The sequence below is a fragment of the Vipera ursinii genome (genome assembly GCF_947247035.1).
Source record: "Vipera ursinii genome assembly, chromosome: 2".
In the NCBI taxonomy this organism is placed as follows: Eukaryota; Metazoa; Chordata; class Lepidosauria; order Squamata; family Viperidae; genus Vipera; species Vipera ursinii.
In genome coordinates this window covers 220,662,279-220,678,667 of record NC_139513.1, presented here as the reverse complement: position 1 = coordinate 220,678,667, position 16,389 = coordinate 220,662,279, and positions in this window count along the sequence as shown.

The following is a 16,389-nucleotide window of genomic DNA, read 5'->3' as shown; positions in this document are numbered from 1 at the left end:
TTTAATTTAATTTAATTTAATAATATTTGTATACCGCCCTTCTCCCTGAGGACTCAGGGCGGTTCACAGGGCAGAATAAAATACTAAATACAAACGTTAAGACAAGATTAAATAATTGCCCATATTAAAACAGTTGGAATAAAATTCTAAAACACCAAGTTAAAATTAAAACACAAAATTAAAAAAAAAAACCACCAATCCCCATCAGGCTAGGCCGGCTTGAACAAACAGAAACGTCTTGAGATCGCGACGAAAGGAGCGAAGATCGGGCGCCATCCGGAGCTCTACCGGTAGCTGGTTCCACAGCTCCGGAGCGCCCACAGAGAAGGATCTCCCCCTGGGGGCCACCAATCGACATTCTCTGATCGGTGGCACCCTGAGGAGGCCCTCTCTGTGGGAACGCACAGGGCGCAGAAAACAATAGAATAGGGAGGACCAGAGATCTTTTCAAGAAAATTGGAGAGATGAAGGGAACGTTTAATGCAAAAATGGGCATGATAAAGGACCAAAATGGCAGGGACCTAACAGAGGCAGAAGAGATTAAGAAGAGGTGGCAAAATTACACAGAAGAACTATACAAGAATGAGCTTAACGTCCCAGATAATCACAATGAGGTGGTCACTGACCTCGAGCCAGACATCCTAGAATGTGAAGTGAAGTGGGCCTTAGAAAAGCTGAGCAACAACAAAGCTAGTGGAGGTGACAGTATTCCAGCTGAGCTATTCAAAATCTTAAAAGACAGTGCAGTAAAAGTGCTACACTCAATTTGCCAGCAAATCTGGAAAACTCAACAGTGGCCACAGGATTGGAAAAGATCAGTTTACATCCCAATTCCAAAGAAAGGCAGTGCCAAAGAATGTTCAAACTATCGCACCATTGCACTCATTTCTCATGCTAGTAAAGTCATGCTTAAAATCCTACAAACTAGACTTCAGCAGTATGTGGATCGAGAACTACCAGAAGTACAGGCAGGATTTCAAAGAGGCAGAGGAACTAGAGATCAAATTGCCAACATACGCTGGATCATGGAGAAAGCTAGGGAGTTCCAGAAAAACATCTACTTCTGCTTCATTGACTATGCTAAAGCCTTTGATTGTGTGGATCATAACAAACTGTGGCAAGTTCTTAAAGAGATGGGAGTACCAGACCATCTTATTTGTCTCTTGAGAAACCTATATGCGGGTCAAGAAGCAACAGTGAGAACTGGACACGGAACCACTGATTGGTTCAAAATTGGGAAAGGAGTCCGGCAAGGCTGTATACTGTCGCCCTGCCTATTTAACTTATATGCAGAGCACATCATGAGAAAGGCAGGGCTAGATGAATCAAAAGTTGGAATTAAGATTGCCGGAAGAAATATCAACAACCTAAGATACACAGATGATACCACTCTAATGGCAGAAAGTGAAGAAGAACTAAAGAGCCTCTTGTTGCGGGTGAAGAAGGAGAGTGAAAAACTTGGGTTGAAACTTAACATTAAGAAAACCAAGATCATGGCATCTGGCCCTCTCAATTCCTGGCAAATAGATGGGGAAGAAATGGAGGTAGTGACAGATTTTATTTTCCTGGGCTCCAAGATCACTGCAGATGGGGACTGTAGCCAAGAAATTAAAAGACGCTTGCTCCTGGGGAGGAAAGCCATGGCAAATCTAGACAGCACACTAAAAAGCAGAGACATCACCCTGTCAACAAAAGTGCGCATAGTCAAGGCTATGGTCTTCCCAGTTGCAATGTATGGCAGTGAAAGTTGGACCATAAGAAAGGCTGAGTGCCAAAGAATTGAGGCCTTTGAACTATGGTGCTGCGAGTCCCTTGGACTGCAAGGCGATCAAACCGGTCAGTCCTAGAGGAGATCAATCCTGACTGCTCCTTAGAAGGCCAGATCCTGAAGCTAAAACTCAAATACTTTGGCCACCTAATGAGAAGAAAGGACTCACTGGAGAAGAGCCTAATGCTGGGAAAGATCGAGGGCAATAGAAGAAGGGGACGACAGAGAATGAGGTGGCTGGATGGAGTCACTGAAGCAGTAGGCGTGAGCTTAAATGGACTCCAGAAGATGGTAGAGGACAGGAAGGCCTGGAGGAATGTTGTCCATAGGGTCGCGATGGGTCGGACACGACTTAGCAGCTAACAACAACAAGAAGAAACTTAAATAAAAAAACCTGGATTACTATGAAATAAAGCACCGGCAGTTCCAGAGCTTCATCTTCACTGAAAAGGATGCTTCTGAGATAAAATCGGTCTCGAGTATATTTTTAGATGATAAAAGTTGGTATTTAGTTGCAGCCCAACCCTTTGTTTGGAAGTGTACCACCTCTTCAGACAAAAAAGGCAGAGATGAACTATGGAACCTGGTTGATCCAAAGAGTGATGAAAAATCACTCATCTGGCTGTTAGTAAATAGGTATTCTGTGAACAGTAGCCATTATTTGCTGTCAAAATTCCATGACAGATTCTCAAAATTCCAAAACTGCCCACTTTTGGTTTGAAAGAACCCTTGATTTATATTAGGAAAAAGACAAATATACATAATACTTCAGTTTCTTGCTCCACATAATTTGATTGACAACCTACTCCATCTCCCCACTCCTTTCTAAATGAGGGAATGTGTGTGTGTGTGACTGTGTGTGTGTCAGAGAGAGAGAGAGACAGAGAGAGAGACAGAGAGAGAGAGACAGAGAGAGAGAGACAGAGAGAGAGAGAGAGAGAGAGAGAGAGAGAGAGAGAGAGAGAGAGAGAGAGAGAGAGAGAGAGAGAGAGAGACTGAATACTGTATATTAATACATATTCAACTTGAAAAGGGATAGTTTTGTCGGGTCAAACAGTATATTTTAAGTTATTCATGATTTTTCTTCTGTAGGAAATCCAGCCATCTTATCCTTTCCATATGGCTATATACGATTAAGTGACTTTCCAGTTTTATTTTTGATTTCTTTTCCAGGGATTATTTCAAACAAAACAATCCTTTTTTGTGGTGTGTAAAGGTAAAGCCAAAATCCATCATCCAGAATCGTAATGTTTACAAAGAGCTTCATATAGTGATCCATGTCCTCCTTATCATTGAGCTGGTTTTCTACATTGCTCTCTGGATGATTTTGAAGAGTGGGTAGAAACTACAATTGTTTGAAAATGCCTCGAGCTCACTTGCTTGTACTTTATTTATTTATTTATTTATTTATTTAATTAAATTTTTATACCGCCCTATTCCCAAAGGACTCAGGGCGGTTTACAGGGCAACATAAAATACAATATAAAAATAGTATAAAATTAAAATAGATTAAATTTGGCACTTTGGCATGTGCCCTGGCACATGTTGCTATGATCATGGTATCTCTATTCTTCAGTGCCTGCATTAGAGTTAATTGCTCAGTGGCAAAGGAGTTGACCACCTGAGAAGATCCTTCTGGAAGAAATTGCTGTTGGTGCCCCATTCTGTGAGATGAAGAAAACTGAGGCCAGAATGTGTTGCTTTTCCATCATGGCACCCATTATCTTTAGAACATCTTCCTGAAAGCTAGACTGCCCTGGAGGACAAAAAAAGCAAGCTTTTTCCAAGGACCTTTGAGCAATGATTTTGCACCACTGTTTAATTATTTTTGCTGAGGGTTTAAGCTACTATTTTCTGGAATCTTTGCTTTTTATTATGTTGATGGGGTTTAGGGTTACCATATTTTTGTAACCATGGAAATTTTATTATTTATTTTATTATTTATTTATTTATTTGTTATTTGTATACCTTTACATATAATAATAAATTTATTATATGTATAGGTGCAGGTTTATACATATGTTGTATATAACATGTTTAAATGTGTGTTATGTATGTCTACACTTTGAGAGCAAGCAACTAAATTTCATTTTAAATGTGTGCCAATGTGCCCACAGTAAAAAAATGACAATAAAGGTTGTCTGTCTGTCTATCTATCTGTCTATCTATCTGTCTATCTATCTATCTATCTATCTATCTATCTATCTATCTATCTATCTATCTATCTATCTATCTATTATTGTATATTGCTGCATGCTGCATGAGTTCAGGATGCATACAAAATGAATCATTAAATACTTTTATTAAAATAAAATCATGAATATTTGTGTGTATACAAATTGTTGCTGGTAAGCCAATCAAATTGCAACAAACTGAAAAAAATGTACCTTAATGTAATTAAAGAAAATAACAATAATATAGTACTATATATCAATTAAATAAATATAAAGCACATTTCTCATCCCAAATAGTTAAAGGGAGCATGTCAGGGTGTAATACCACAGCTTTACAGTATTCTATCGAGTACTGATTTTTACATACCTACAGTTATAGAACGACCATATTTTTTTAAGAAAAAATATAAAAATGCCACCTAAATTTGTTCAAATGCTTTCACTTAAGGCTAAACATTCTGTAATTTTAATATAACAAGAAAAGAAGAATAGGCCATGCTTACACAAGTATGAATGCTGGAAGAAATGCTAAAACAGAGAGACAGAACATTCCTTCTCTTTCTCATATATTCTATATTAGATCTTGAGGTTATCCAATAAAGTTGATTGCCAACATAGTCAAAGAAAGAAAGTAACTATCATTAATTTATAGAATTCTACTTTAAGATATTAATGCCCACTAGCTTATTCAGCTGTAAAAAGCTGCTAGCTATTATCTATCTGCTAAACCCATTTCTTCAATTCGCTTAACCTCCATCAATTATATTGGATACAAGCTCTGGATATTTTTGAACTAAGAAAAAGATAACATAGTTAATTATCTTATAGTACTGAACAGTACTAAAAACTCTTGCTTTTTCCCCCTCTAACCTTTCAACCTCTCCCTATTGTTCATAGTTGTACATTGCAATCCAGAGTTTCCCTTCCATGAATATCTGAGTTTCATTTTAGCAAACTGAGATTTATATAAAGGAAGGGCTGTTGAGGGAATAAAGGGAAGTTTATTCTCACTAATCACTTCTTCTTCGTGGAATTCCCAAACCATATCCCACAATACTATAATTTTTTAAAAAGATATAGGTGGCTTTAACAGAAGGATGAAGAATCTGAAGAAGTCACTATATAAGATGGGCAACTCTATAAATGTAATAAGTAAAGAAATAAATAATAAATTACATCTGCATCTTTTCTCTCAGTGAAAAGTAGCTCATCAATAGGGATTCACCATTTGTACAGAGTTCCAATATCTTTATATCTCTATATCTTCACCTCTGATGGTGCAGTGTTTAAAAAGTACTGTAGTACTGCACTTCAGCAAACTCTGCCCACAGCCTGGAGTTTGAACCTGATGGGGCTCAAGGTTGATTCGCCTTCCATCCTTAAAGGGGGGGGAGGTGTAATATGAGAACCTAAATTGTTGTCAGCAATATACAAATAATTCTTACATTGTAAACTACACAGGGAGTGTTGTAAATGCTATAGCTGGAATATATGCCTAAATGCTATTGCTATATCAAATTCAGTTTTACCTTTTTCAAATTCATAAATCATCTTGTCCAACTTACATCTTGCCATTAGTGAAGTGTAGGGAAACTTAAGGGATGTAATAGCTTCTAGCCTCTTGTTTTAATTTCTTGAGAAAAAAATTAACAACTCTGCATAATTAAACATTTTTGTTTAACTTAAGTTCCCTCTAAAAAAGGCTTCATGGATTGACAACCCTAAAGGAATGTTAGGAAACAGTTTTGTTTTATACCTAATCCAAAATCTTAATATGGCACATTTAGCAAAAATAAGTTTTGAAATCCACATTCTCCCTGATGTTACCCAAGCACTAATAACCGTGACATCCATATCTTAATTCATATTCTTTCAAATTCAATAACCTTCTATTTCTTAAAGTCAGTCACTCTTTCATTCAAACTAGACAACAAACTGCAAGAAACAATTTCAAATTTTGTAACCCTAACCCAGGGGGTCTTCAAACCTAGCCCTTTCATGACTTATAGCCTTCAACTACCAGAATTCCATGCTGGCTGAGGAATTCTGGGAGTTGAAGTCCACAAGTCATAAAAGGCCCAAGTTTGAAGACCCCTGCCCTAACCCATCTCTTTCTTTAATATCCTGCAGGCATTTATATTTAATTATATTTATATTTAATTCTCAGTTTCTTGCCTTGCCAAAGAAATTTAGAAATACCTTTTTGCTATTGTTTAAATGGTATGTCAGTCACTAGTATAGATATTGTCTGACATAAAAATAACATTCTAGGTAAAACATAAGATTATGCAATCTTGATTACATAAATTCTTGCAAAAAATGATAATTATAATTTTCTCCATCCTAATGTAACTTTAACATCATTCAGTACCTTAATGTAGTTATTTGATATGACATAGTTCATACTAATCAACATAACACCGAAATATTTAACCTGTTTCCAATTTTGCAACCGGTTTTTTTTCATCGAAACATCTTGATCTTGTGCAGTTTAACATATTCATTTTTTTTTCCTGGGAATATACCTTGGGTTTTATACAAATTAGAATAATAGTAATAAAAACACCTTTTCTGAATACTCACATTATCTACTAATAGCTTATCTCCTTCTTGGATTTTTAATATTTTCTTTTCTCTTCATTTTCTTAATTTATATGCCACCCATTTCCCAGGATTTTGCAAACTAAAAATTCTTCCATTTCCTACATTTTAATATCTTTATTTCTCTTACTATTAGCAGAGATAATTGTTGTTGCAGAATTATAATTTGGTATATAATAGTTCTGTCAGTGTCTTTTGTGAACCTTCTTTCTTTTTAATTTCATCCCCAATAGCCTACAGTTTTTCTTGAAATTTCTTTTTCAATTCTTGTTTATGTTGAAGTAAAAAAGCCTCTCATAAAACCTTACTGGCATCCCAAATGGACTTTAATTCTGCTCTTTTATCTAAGTTATTGTCAAAGAATTCAATTACCTTCTTGTTGGAATTGTCTGCCACAAATTCTTTACCAAAGATTTTGGTAATTTGCCTTGGTTAGGTTTAATTTCCTTATCTGCAGCTACTACCCCATCCATTCCTTTTCCCCCTTAAAATACCAGTTCTCATACAAAACATAGTCAATTGGTCCATATATTTTAAACAAATGATTTTTTTCCTCATTTGAAACATAGGTAAAGGTAAAGGTTCCCCCGCACATGCGTTCTAGTCGTTTCTAACTCTAGGGGCCGGTGCTCATCTCCGTTTCAAAGCCGAAGAGCCAGCGCTTGTCCGAGGATGTCTCCGTGGTCATGTGGCCGGCATGACTAGATGCCAAAGGCTCACAGAAAGATGTTACCTTCCCACCGTAGTGGTCCCTGTTTTTCTACTTGCATTTTTACGTGCTTTTGAATTGCTAGGTTGGCAGAAGCTGGGATGAGTAACAGGCACTCACTCTGCTACACGGCACTTGGCATTCAACCTGCCAAACTGCCAACCATCTGATCAACAAGCTCAGCATCCTAACCCACTGAGCCACCACATAAATTTCAACCTTAATAGCAACTTATCTACCATGTTCATCTAGCAATAATAATTTTGGTTTTAATTGTGGGTTAATATACAAAACTACTCCACTGGTCTTTTTTAAACCAAGTGATATAAATTTTTCACCCAGTATTACAAATCAGATGCTTCACATCTTTTTTTCCCTTATATCTTGTTTCTTGTAAACAAATTGTATCTTGTTTCAATTTTCTCAAATAACAAAAAGTCTTTTTTTCTATTCTGAGGAGCATTTGCCTCATTTATATTCCATACTAAAGTTTATAATCCATACTCAAGGGAAGAATTTATCAAACTTCTTAGCTGTAGCTCCCAAAGTGAAATGTTCTTTCTTAATATCTAGTCAACCAATTGGCGGCAAAGTAAATTAAAAACAAAAAAACACCACCAAGCCTATTCAAAGTTTCAGATTGTAATCCCAGATTGTTAAAAAGAAATTGTCCAACTTTCTGTATTTCAAAAATAAAACAAAATTCTTTCCATCTAAATCTTATTAAACTCTTTTCTTCCAAATGTTTGCCAGTTGAGCAATAAAAAATTCCAATATTTGAATTCAAATGCAGCTCAAGAAATAATAAAAGCCTCCAAAGAGCAGTATTTCTCTGATCAAAAAAGGTCTATCTCTAACTGTAGAGATGAATAAATCCAAAATATGATTTAGAAATGAAGAAGGTTGGTTCTTGTGTCCATAGTTTTGGCTACATCACAGCTGTGATCTTGATGATGATCCCCATTGCCTTTGCTGTTCAACTCATAAGCCAACTGAGGAAAACCTCCATTTCTGTGATTCAATCATGAGAGCAAATAGCTCGAGAACTACATGCTTTGATTACTGGATTCCAACATCAATGTGGAGGAAGAAAGAAGCCCTCGTCTTGTACAGGAAGATAACAGAGTTGGGATGTTGTCTTTAAAGTCATCAGAGGCATCTAAACCACCATTTCCCCCAGTGAAAGTTCTAATCAACCTACAGAATGGGAACTGCTCTACATTGTTTTTTATGACATATCCAACTTCCCTCAATTGGAACAGACTCATATGATCTATATATAATAAAATGAAAATTATAAATTATATTTTATATTTTTGATACAAAAAAGAATTTAACTTTGAAGTTCAGATTTAAAGTTTTTCTCTGATATCCACAGATTCTCACCTGGCAGCTTTATTTGAAGTTACCAGGTTTCTTTTAGATTAATAGAGGTGAGCTGGCAAGCTCTCTGGATGATTTGGAGTGATTCTTGGCAGATAAAAGCTGCTTACCTCGGAATAGTATGTCCCAGATGATAAAAATGGCTGGACCTTGTGCTCTTACATGGGATTCTTTGAAGCTCACTGTCCCCAAGAAAGTGGTTTCTGCAGCACAAGGTCTACCATCTTTGAACTAATCCATGTTTTTCCCGGCTTTAATAGTCAGGCAGTCATGAATGTGAATGATTTTTTGATGGAGGGAATAATGCTATCTAAACTAAAAGAGGTGGTCATGTAAAGAACCCTTTCCTGGAGCCCACCTATTTTTTATTATTTATTTATTTATTTATTTATTTGCGGTCACAGACCAAAGTACAAGTGCAACAAAAGAAAAAACATGGGGAAAGTAAAATCTTAGACAATTGGACACCAGAAGCCTTGGTTGAAGGGAATTGCAACGTTCTCCCCTAATAGTTACAGCTCTTAAAAGAAATTTAGAAACCTGAGAAGTGATGTATGAGGAGCCATCCCCTAGACAATATAAGACCAAATTACTAGCGTTGGGACCAGAAGGGTCTATTTCAAGGAAAGACAGTAATTTAGTTCTGCCTGCGTTATACATAGGGCAGTATAAAAAGACATGCTCCACAGTCACCTATTTTTTAAAATGTTCACTTACTCTTCGACCTTCGTGAAAGACCCTAAATATTCCACGACATAAGACTTTTTTCTAGAAAAGGGTTAAAATAAATGATGTTTTTTGTCACATTAAGCAATGGATTTGATATTTATTTATTTTTTATTTTTTTATTTTAATTCTACTTATATCCCGCCCTTCTCCGAAGACTCAGGGCGGCTTACAAGCTTAGCAGTAGCCTTCATTCTATGTAAATGCCTGCTTATTAGGGCTTTCACACACACCCCAAGCGGCATTATTACAAAGTCAGCTTAATTGCCCCCAACAATCTGGGTCCTCATTTTACCTACCTCGGAAGGATGGAAGGCTGAGTATAAATCCCCCCCCTGCTGTGCTATGTTCTTCTCACACAATTGAAGGTTTCTACAGCAGTAGTTCTAACGGATCATATCGACATCGAGAAACAAGATTGTTTTTAAACAGGGTTGCACTGCAGTAAATATTGCTGATTTGATAGCAAAACAATGCCAGATAAAACAACAGTTATGAAGAAATATCTAACATTATGGAGAAGCACGACAGGCTGCATTTCTCCTTGAATTATTTTGCTGAAATGTTGTCATGTGGGGGTAACTCTTAACAACAAAAACTCCCCTAAGTTCACACCCCCAAAACCATGTAATTCCATCTAAAAACACTGAAAAGATTTTATTAAATCTCAGATTCTTAGAAAGATTAATTAACTATATGCAATAATGCTACTAGATCTTCTCCAGGACAACAGGAAACATACCTGTGCTAATATTTGTCAGAATGAAGAAAGGTGGATTTCCAAAAGAACAAAAGCATATTCTTACAGCCAATGTTCTGCTGTCAGTTGTCTCAAGTTGATTTTAACAGAGTAGAAAGATTTCCAAGAGAGAAAAAAGGAAGGAAGGTTCTTAAAATGAGAAAGCTTCAGGTATTGTTTCAACTTTTTATAAGATGAGGTTTTTTCCCCCATTAATGATTTAAAAATCATTCTTGTGCAGATTACTTTCATTAGTAGAAATTGGAACAGTTGATATTAATAAAAATTAAACACATTTATTCCTAACCTTACATTCAAAATGGTATTACATTTTCTGCTGGTCTAGAGTAAGCTTAGATGATACTTCTAGCTGAACAAATTTTTGCAATAGTTATAAACATAATGTCTTTGAGTTGATTTATATAAAGTTTAATAGATTCTGAAGCTGTCATACTTCCCATAAAACTTGTGTTTTAGAAACAATTACACACCAAACTGAACATCTGTCAACAATCATGTTGCAAATTGACTGCAACAGAAAAGGAGGGCAAAATTTGCAATTGTATGTATTTTTAAGACGTCAATGTGTTTTTCTGTTTAATCTGTTTAACAACCCTGAAGGAAATTCAAACTATTGATATTATGCATGCCATTCATACATTTTTCTTTATGGCATTGTAAACTAGAAATTCTGACACACATATTAACTCCTTAGAATCTAAATAAACTATAAATAAACTGAATTACTTCTAAAAACTGAAGAAATAGAGCTTAGATTATGTCTGTTTCTTCAGTTTTTAAAAGTAATTCAGTTTATTTATAGCAAAAATATGACTAGGTTAGATTCTGGGAAATTAATTTATTAATTTATTGCACAATTAGCTAATTAAAAATGTAGAATGTTGTCACTTGCAAAAAGTAGTTAGAAATTTTCCTTATAAGCATCTTAACTCCTTGAAGGATGATGTCAGTGACATCCAAAGCCAGGCTTTGCAGGATAACTTTAATCTTTAGATTAAAAAATGTCTATCTTCATTACTGTATTTCACTTTACCTGTTCAAAGTGCATTCACATATATAATAAAAAAGTTGAAACTAATCAAGCCTGTTGGATAAATCAGCAAACTCAGTTGTCTAAATAGCAGTTTATGATGAATGGTGTAAAACTGGTACATTATTTTAGCATCTTTTTTGCAACTGTTTGTTAACTTCCATTACATACATTAAGTGAATATTTCCAGGCTAATTCAGGGCTACTTTGGTTGAAACACACAAACAAGAAGCATTAGTTTCCTTGCAAGTGTTACTGTTTTTTTAAAGAAATAAAAGATAAAGGGCATCATGAGAAGGAACCAAGTTTAGGACCAGTCATAAATTAAAGCAGAGATAGATAATGTGTCTCTCTCCCCCCAAGACTTTCATTTATTTTTTCTTCTTTGGGGTAGCAGAGCTGTGATCTCCAGAATATCATTTGTGACATTATTAATATGTACTGTATTCTTCTGTAATTTATTCTATTTTAAGTGATAGCAAGAAAGATTGAGGGCAAGAGAAGGGGACGACAGAGAATGAGGTGGCTGGATGGAGTCACTGAAGCAGTAGGCGTGAGTTTAAATGGACTCCAGAAGATGGTAGAGGACAGGAAGGCCTGGAGGAACATTGTCCATGGGGTCACGATGGGTCGGACATGACTTCGCAACTAACAACAAAGTGATACCAAACAATATTTATAGTTTAGATCAATGCACTAATATTATTTTGTCTTTAAATGTTCTTGTATCACAAAAGTATTGTTCAAATATCCTTCATAATTAAAGAACTTATAAAAGTTTGATTGAAGTTAATACAAATAGTAAATATATAAGAATGTAGGCTTTCATAGCTGGTATCTTTGGGCTGTGTTGAGCTTCAGGTTTCCAGACCACTGTCTCTAAATCATGAAACTTGAACACAGCTCAATAAATATAAAGAATAATTTAATAATTTAAGGCAAAATGTTACTTTTCTTTTTAACTGAAAAAAGCTGTTGGAGAACCAGTGGGGGGAAAAAACAACAGATTCTTAAGACTTCATAATTTGTACTATCTTTGCTATGTAAAATCTGACCCAATAAAACAATATACCGGTATTAGTCGTTTTTATTTCTCATTGTCTGCAATTAAATTTAAACGATTAGAATTAAATGCTATTCTTTGACCAAGTGACAAAATTAGTGGACCAGAGGAATGCTGTAGATATAATTTACTTGGACTTCACTAAGGCATTTGATAAAGTAGATCACAACCTACTACTTGATAAGATAGAAAAATGTGGGTTAGATAGCATCACCACCAGATGAATTCATAACTGGCTGATAGGCCGTACTCAGCATGTCATCCTCAATGGAACTGCATCTACATGGAAGGGAGTGTGTAGTGTGGTGCCCCAGGGCTCTGTTCTGGGCCCAGTGCTCGTCAATATCTTCATTAACGATTTGGATGAGGGGATAGATGGGGAACTCATCAAATTTGCAGACGACACCAAGCTGGCAAGAATAGCCAATACTCCAGAAGATAGGCTTAAGATACAGAAGGATCTGGACAGACTCGAACACTAGCTGCTATCTATCAAAATGAAATTCAATGGTGAAAAAAGTAAGGTTCTACATCTAGGCAGGAAAAATCAAATGCACAGGTATAGTATAGGTGGTACCTTGCTCAATAGTAGTAACTGTGAGAGAGATCTCAGAGTCCTAGTAGACAATCACTTCAATATGAGCCAGCAGTGTGCTGCAGCTGCCAAAAAAGCCAACACAGTGCTAGGCTGCATTAACAGAGGGATAGAATCAAGATCAAATGAAGTACTAATACCACCTTACAATGCTTTGGTAAGGCCACACCTGGAACACTGCATCCAGTTTTGGTCACCACAATGTAAAAAAGATGTTGAGACTCTAGAAAGGGTACAGAGAAGAGCAACAAAGATGATTAGGGGGCTGGAGGCTAAAACATATAGGAAACGGTTGCTGGAATTGGGTATGTGAAGTTTAACGCAGAGAAGAGCAAGGGGTGACATGATAGCAGTGTTCCAATATCTAAGGGGCTGCCACAAAGAAGAGGGAGTCAAGCTATTCTCCAAAGCACCTGAAAGCAGGACAAGAAGCAACGGATGGAAACTAGTCAAGGAGAGAAGCAACCTAGAACTAAGGAGAAACTTCCTGACAGTTAGAACAATTAACCAGTGGAACAACCTGCCTCCAGGAGGTTTTTAAGAAGAGACTGGACAGCCTGGAGGTTTTTAAGAAGAGACTGGACAGCCATTTGCCTGAAATGGTATAAGGTTTCCTGCCTGAGCATGGGGTTGGACTAGATGACCTCCAAGGTCCCTTCTAACTTATTATTATTGTTGTTATTGTTACTATTCCAAATATTACATCATCTTCATTACACAAAAGAGATAAATCAGTAACATCAAAATGAACAATAGTTTTGAGCTAAATAATTGTCACAATAAGCAAGGATAATTTTTATAGAATTTTTAAAAACCATTCTCACTGCATATGATCTTCTCTTTGCATGGGCACATAATATATGCCATCTGTTAACCTCATTGACACTGTTACTCATTATGCCCAAGATAAAACAAATCTACTTTCCTCCTTATAATATGAAGGACAGTGAAGGACAACCTGTACTTCAGCTGTTAAACTGAATGTCAAACACAAGTGTTTTTTTTCCATTCTTTCTCTAGTATTTACATTGTTACAAACTGCGGTATGCAGAATTGTTTTCTATTTTCTGCTATATAAAATTCCTTTTTTAACAAGAGAAAAATGTAACCCTGGATTTCTTCAACAAATTAAGCTGCCAAAAATATATATTGTCATGAAATAAAAATTCCCATTTAAATTTTGAATTGTATTTTTATTGCATTTGAACTGAAACTTAAAAGAAAGGATAAGTATATATAAAAATAAACAGAAAGGAAAAAACAAGTTTATAAAGAACATAATATAGTACATATTCATGAATACATATGACATTTAAGACTAATACTGAAAAAATGGACCACTTTTGTTTAGTATTTCCAGGGCTTTTTTTCTCATAGAATGCTCAGAACGGCGTTCCGGCACCTTTTTTTTTTTTTGCAAAAAAAACCCCCTCCCTCCATTTTCTTTCGAAAGCCTATTGCAGGGATAGGCAATCTTGGCTCTTTTTTATGACTCATGGACTTCAACTCCCAGAAATCCTGAGCCAGCCATGCTGAGGGGAAAGGGGGAGGTTTCCAAGCTGAGCCATGCTGGCTCAGGAATTCTGGGAGTTGAAGTCCTTGAGTCATAAAAGAGCCAAGGTTGCCTACCCTGCACTAGAGGAGGACATTAAAATTATTTACAGGGTTACTTCTTTAGGAACTAAACTTTTAGAATCTAAAACAGCTAATTCAAAAAAGCCAACAGGAAAGAACCTCACATTTTTCATCTGCTTCTGTCTTTTGCAAGGTAAAATTAGATAACAAAATAATCTACTTCCTATGTTAACATATGTGCAATGAAATCAATAAAGGTAACAGGAAAGAAATGAGAAACATTTTTCTCAATGTAATATGTCTAATTTAGCTGATGCTAGAAAAAAAATAGTATTTTTTCTACATACTCTTGAAAACTATTTTGAATCTAACCATCTATTACAAGTAAACCACTTTAAATTAAACAATTCTTAAGAATGAAATATTCTTAATTTGGACTTTACTTTTACTGTTTTGACTGTTGTGTGTTTTGAAAAATAGATTATTTAGAATCTAGTTATGTTGCACTTCAGTCTTTAAATAATTAACCTAGTATATACATAACAATATATGATGTTTTCCACGGTGAGCTTAACATCAATAACAAAATTTATTGAAAAGGCTAAAATAATTTCTGGTGGCATTATCTGTACATCAAAATTTTGTTTAGTCACAATCTTTCACTTTTCACATTCTGAACAAGCCGTGGTCATGTATCATAGCAAAAGATGTTACATATGTGCAAAAGCGTAGTCAGTAGCATATGCCTTTTTAAAAATATCAAACATGCAAAGAAACAAAAATAAGTCCAAAATATTTGTATTACATGCTTTTGAACTGCTAGGTTGGCAGAAGCTGGGACTAGTAACAGGCGCTCACTCTGCTACGTGGCACTCAGGATTCGACCCACCAAACTACCGACCTTCTGATCGACAAGCTCAGTGTCCTAACCCACTGAGCCATGAAAACACGTAAAAATGCAAGTAGAAAAATAGGGAGCACTATGGTGGGAAGGTAACAGCATTTCGTGCACCTTTGGCCTCTAGTCATGCCGGCCACATGACCACGGAGACATCCTCGGACAAGCGCTGGCTCTTCGGCTTTGAAATGGAGATGAGCACCAGCTCCTAGAGTCGGAAACGACTAGCACGCATGTGTGGGGGAACCTTTACCTTTACCTTTATCTGTATTACATCTAGAAATGCCAACTTTGGAACCAATATTTCTCATCCATAACTATGGCACCCTAAGGATACCTGCATACTGTACATGCAAATGCTTCTGTGGGATCAGTAACACAGCAGGGATTGCTTTTTCCTTCAAGTAACAGATTGTTGGGAAATACCAAACATGGCCTTAAGAATTCCAATGTTTGTTACAATTTTTTCTGGATGTGGTTGGAAAGAGGCCTAGAAATGCCAGCACAAATACATCACACATGCTGAACATGCACACGCAACTAATTACAATCTTCAATTATATGTGATATATGTAAAATGAGATGTCTCAACTGCAACTTGCAAACCGTTCCATTTTGTGGCAAAACAATCCAGGACAAACTGATCAGCAGAGCTTAGAGAGGACTCATTAACACAATTTTTGGGAAGGAAAGAAACAGGACAGTTTAACATCTTCCAGTTGATGTTATGTTATGTAACATCTTCTGGGAGTTGAAGTTGAGTCATAAAAGAGCCAAGGTTGCCTACGCGTGGCCTACTGGCTTTCAAAAGCCAATAGAAATTGCTGCTGAGCGCGCCAAAAGACCCGGCTGGCAATCATTGCACAGGCAAGTTGTCTGCAGCAAAGGCAGGAACTTTGCACCACTCCCTGCTGCCCAACTACACCATGTCAACTAGGTAAGTAAGATATTATTTGCAAATAGGGTGGCAATAAACAATTTAGGCTCCATTTACATCAGGGCTTTTCAACCTTTTCAGAAATTGTACCACTTTTAGGACATGACAATATTCAAGCACCACCAGTGCTTAACAAGGTGTCAAAAACTTGATGACTAAAAAAAGGGGTG